Source organism: Centropristis striata, chromosome 13, assembly GCF_030273125.1.
Source record: "Centropristis striata isolate RG_2023a ecotype Rhode Island chromosome 13, C.striata_1.0, whole genome shotgun sequence".
Classification (NCBI taxonomy): domain Eukaryota; kingdom Metazoa; phylum Chordata; class Actinopteri; order Perciformes; family Serranidae; genus Centropristis; species Centropristis striata.
Genome location: NC_081529.1, coordinates 1,295,278 through 1,301,111, shown reverse-complemented (window position 1 = coordinate 1,301,111; position 5,834 = coordinate 1,295,278).

Genomic DNA, 5,834 nt, shown 5'->3' with positions numbered 1-5,834 from the left:
GGATGCAAGAAAATAAATAAAATAAAAGCCAAACAAACAGCCGAGAGGGACTAATCCTAAATAAGGTGGGTGACATGCTGTTTTTGCTTTTTGTATTATATTTAATTTATTTGTTCATCTTTTATTAAAACTATGTCTGCAAATGGCTTTTTCCAGAAAAATAACTTAAAGACATTCAATTTATAGTGAATGAAAACAGAGAAAAGCAAGCAAAGTTTTGCAAATAATAATTAATTTATTTAAGTTGTACCTTAAATCTGTTGGGAACGCAACACAAGGTTAATAACAATGAATGTTTATATTTGAATGCTAATTTTAGGCCATTCTCTATCTTTTTATGAAAGCATTTTGTTGGTAAAGTTCCTGCATGGGAGAAACATTTGATTTTACTCATAGTAGAGGATGTTTTCCAAACCTGGCAAAGATTAGTTTAAATGGATTATAGGAGGCTAATGCTGGTCTATTTTCAGAGCCTGCAGTGTTCACGTGCAATCACCTGCGCTGTAAAAATGTGTAGAAATTACAGTAAAACACTGTCAAATTGCATCAGAAATAGGGCGTAAAAATTAAAAATTGAATATCACCGTAGTGGACACTTTTAATTATCGTAAATCAAGGAATAGTACAAAACTTTTATACTGTAGAAAACTGTTTTTTCTTGCAAAATTAAAGGAGAATTACCATAATGTCTCAGGGACACAATTACCCTAAAATAAAGGGACGCTTTTTTGCTAATATTTACATTTTAATTTATAGGAGAAAACCCCCTCACTGTATTTTTCACGGTGAACTTCTGGCAACCACAGCTGCCGGTATTTTACTGTAAATTAAAACGTGTTTTTTTTATGTTTACCTCTCCAGCCTATATGAAGTTTCAGACACTGTGCCTGGTTTTTATAAACTTTTAATCCCATAGCTTTATTTTGGAAGGACAACTTTAAATGGATAATTGATGTTTATCTTCACTGCAGTGAATATTATACACACTGTAAAAAAAATCTGTTTAATTTTACGGTAAAATACCAGCAGCTGTGGTTGCCAGAATTTCACCGTAAAAAATACAGGGAGTCTTCTACTGTAAATTTAAATATAAAAATCAGCAAAAACTGTAATTTAGACTGAGTGGTGCCTTTATTTTTGTGACAATATGGTATTTCTCCATTCATTATACATGAAAAAACTGTGTTTTCTACAGTCTAAAAGTTTTGCATTATTCCTTGATTTACGGTAATTACAAGCACCTACTACGGTGATATTACATTTTTAATTTTACGGCCTATTTCTGATGCAATTTGACAGTGTTTTACTGTAATTTTTACAAACATTTTTTACAGTGCAGGCAGCATGGAGTTATACAGGTCACAGACGGTCAAATGAAATTGCCAGTATTTAGGATTATAAAAGCAAATTCAGTATCTCAGGCACCGATATGTTAACAGAGACACTGAATGAATGATGCAGTCATATGATGAAGTTACACTGTTAAAAAATATTTGTAGAAATTACAGTAAAACACACTCAAATTGCATTGAAATAGGCCGCAAAATTTTAAATTGAATATCATGTAGTAGAAGCTTTTAATAACCGTAAATCAAGGAATAGTACAAAACTTTTAAACTGTAAAAAGCACACTTTTATTCATGTAAAATTAAAGAGAAACGTCGCAACGTCACAAGGACACAATTACCCTGAAAATAATACTATTCCGTCTAAATTACAGGTTTTTTTTTATATTTACATTTAAATTAACAGTAGAAAACCCACTCACTGTATTTTATACGGTGAAGTTCTGGCAAACAGCTGTCAGTATTTTACTGTAAATTAAACAGATTTTTTTTTATTTACAGTGTACAATTATCTCACCAAAGAATTTCAAAATAAAGAAAAAAATGTTGTCTATCAGGGTAAAAAAACCCATCACATTACGCTCTTAATTCATGCCCTTTTCAACTTTTTTAATGTAGAAATTTCTTTCTCAGATCTTCTGCAAAGAAATGTTTGACTTGTGCTTTGGCTTCATTTTTCATTGCCACTTGGCTAAACACCTAGCTACCGCTAGCAGCAGTTTAGCTTAGCTTTGCAGAAAGACTCAAAACAGAGAGAAATAGCTCCTCTAGCTCTTCTCAAAGTGAACAAAATCAAATAAAATCTAAATCAAAAAATAGTCCAACATGTTATTTGTGAGCTTTCAAGTGCTGGAAAGTGGATTTTGTTACCTAGCGAGCTAGCTAGCAGGCTAGCTGTTCCCAGCTGTTGCTAGTCTTTATGCTAAGCTAATCTAATCTACTTACCATACTCACATCAGAGTGAGATCAATATTGTTATTGTGACAAGAAAGCCAAAAAAAATAATTTATCAGCCTGTCTATGACTATTTTAATTGTGATAGTCAAATTAGCATTACCTCTTTGACAGTAATGATTGTAATATTAACAGGGATGTTTGTTTTTTGTCTAGTTCTCTGCATTCTGGTGATTTTTTTTCCAATTCTGAGCCTTGTCTGTAACAGTTTATGGAGGACATGTCTTGGTACGTTCTGCTGCTCTTGGCAGTGTTTTACAAACAAAAAATATTGGTTAAGATAGTAAAAATGCATTTAAAAAGAAGAAGAGTCGGAAAAGCTTTATTGTGGTTGCTGTTTGGTCCTTTTTACCTCTTTTACCTCTGTCTCATTACTAAAGTATAATGTCAAGAAATGCCAGAGTTGCACTACCTTAGTGTTGAGGCAGGGTCAGAGGCATTAATGGGGCCTAGAGTTGGATCAGGGCCGTGAGCTTTGAGACAAAATCCCTCTACCGGCTGTTCACCTCCACTCTGTCTGCTGCAGAACAACCAGACAGCCTGTAAACAGCAAAACACTGCAAGACTGGCTAAAGATTTAGCTCAAACTACAATGGCTGTCTGGAAAATGTATAACAAGAACATATTTCAACAGCTTATCACAGTCAAATATACAGTATACATTATTGCTGCATATAACTTTCATTTTCATTATCGATTTATCTGCTGATTATTTTCTTGAACATGAAGTAATTGTTTTGTACATGAAACTCAATATATATATATATATATATATATATATATATATATATATATATATTGTACAATCAAATAAATAGTAAACATCAGTATGAACCAGAAATATAAACAATGTATTAGCAAATAAACAAGTAAAAATATAATTAAGTATTAACAATTCACAATACGAACAAGAAGAAATATAAAAAGTATTAACAATTAAAACAAAAATAAAACAAAATCTTAAGGAACATTATATACAATGTAGACAGACTCAGCAGCTGGATATGGACCATTGCACAGAGAGTATTGCACATTAAATTAAATTTAAAAGATTTAAAAGATATTTATATTCATATTATAATCATAGAAAAACAGCAAATATTCCAAGTTATATATATATATATATATATATATATATATATATATATATATATATATATATATATATATATATATATATATATTATATACAGTTGCCCATAAAGCTGGGCAATGTCAGCTTGTTGCTAAAGTGAAGCTATCCACTGATCCAGCATGTGTTAGCATACTTACATTTGCTAATTATTGCTAAACACAATGTAGCTGAGTGTGGTGGGAATGTCATTAGTTCTGCAGATATTTGGTCATGGTAAAGTATCGGACAAACTACATTTTTGACATTATAAAAGCTAGAGGAAAAAATGCAAAGATTTCTTAAGCTATTAAAATGTTATACATGACTATCCAGGTGTCAAGGTGTTCCTAAAAATCAAATCAGAATGTCAGAATCTGCTGGGTGTTTTTTTTTTTTTTTTACCCTAAAATGTCACCTGCAATAAATCAAGTGATAAGAAGGGGCATTTTGTCATAGACTTACAATTGTATTTGTACAATTGGACTTCTCTTTGGAATCAGTGGATTCACCCCCACACTGCAAAAAAAGCCAACTTGTATTTTTTGGCCCAAAACAGTGATTTAAGTTGGTAAAACTTGGAAATATAAATGATTGACATTTAGGGCAATAATGTAAGTTAGCACAACAAAGGAAGCCAGTTGTCTGCTCAAAAACAAGTTGGTGAGTTGTTGTTACTTATATCTTTAAGTTGGGGTTCACAACAAGGGACAATAGTTCTGATAACTCTTATTTCTTTGTTGGGAAATTTGGTCATTAACGAAAGCTAGCGGCTAACCGATGCTAGTGGCTAACTGATGCTAGTGGCTAACTGATGCTAGTGGCTAACCGATGCTAGTGGCTAACTGACGCTAGCGGGTAACTGACGCTAGCGGGTAACTGATGCTAGCAGCTAACTGATGCTAGCGGCTAACTGATGCTAGCGGCTAACTGATGCTAGTGGCGCTGCTTGTTACAGCTACAAGAGTAGCCATTAGCGTATCAATGCTAACTCAAAATTGTGGTCGCAACATTAGCTGACATTCATAGCGGCGTTACAATCGTGCCAGAGAAATTCAGAGTTGAGCAAACTCAAAAACAAAACTTAAAATATTTAGTTTAGTTGTCCAACTTAAAATGTTATCGAAGTTTGTTGCCCAACTTTTCTTTTTTTGCAGTGTAGAGGTTACCGCTCGGTTTGTTGTTGGGTTGGACGATAAATTTGGACTGTCACTGTCTACTTTTGTCTCTTGACTCCCTCACAAATGTCTCAGCTTTTTGTTGCCGTTACATTATAAGCGTTGGTGGTTCCACACAATGATTCACGTTTTATTGTTCACAGTGAGAGTTTTGTTTAATATGTCATCCATTGTTCTGTTGGAAAATATGTCAATATAAAAGGCTGTTGTCATATTTTGACAAACCATGTCTCTGTTGATGGGACATCTTTGTGTTGGTGGCATTATCACTTTATATATTAGCCTCATTTATTAAAATAAAACTAAAAGTCAATTTCTAATTTAGCTTCAAACCAGTTCCTGCTTTTGTTTGTGCTGCATTATTTTTACCCCAGAGGAGCTCCACCACATTTGTTCCAACTTCATTTCAGTCTTCAGTCTTCTTTACTGCAGTATCCAGACAGGGACATGTGTCCCCACATCAACCTGACCAGGTCTCTGACTCACTGATATAAGGTTTTGGCAGCAGTCCATCCTAAATCTGCTGTGACCCAGATAACAACTTTGGTCATCATCATGATTTTGGGGTGTTTTGAATTTGAGCTAAAATATCATTATGCAACTTATTCCTGTCAGAGACAGCAGAATGACACAAAGCTCAGTGGTGCTTTTATCCAAAGTACTTACAGTACCAGCAGTGGGTTGAGACTGTTATTGGTAAATCTTCTTTCACTTTCACCTACCTGGGATTGGATTGAGATCCCATTTGATTGTATTTCATTTTGTAAATTGGCTGCTCCTTAAAACCCCCAATGTGTCTCATGGTTCATGTGGATTTCCATCAAAGTTTCAGGGACTCTTTTGCACTCAGACAGTTCTCGATGGACAACAATAAATACTTTGGCCATCAAAATGATCTGATTGAACAATATTAAATTCTAATCTGGACACTTTGTCTGCTAAAACAGACTACACTGCAAAAAAATAAAAGTTGGGTGAACTCAAAATTTCAAGGCAACAAACTTCGAAAAAAATTTAAGTTGGACAATTAAACTAAATATTTTAAGTTTTGTTTTTCAGTTTGCTCAACTCTGAATTCAGATTTTTGTCAACTCAACTGTCAGTTGTACTAACTCATAATTTAACATTGTAATAACTTTTAATCCTTACTTCTGCTAACTTCTGCAATGTGCTGAATTGGCACGATTGTAACGCCGCTATGAAATGTCAGCTAATGTTGTGACCACAATTTTGAGTTAGCATTGA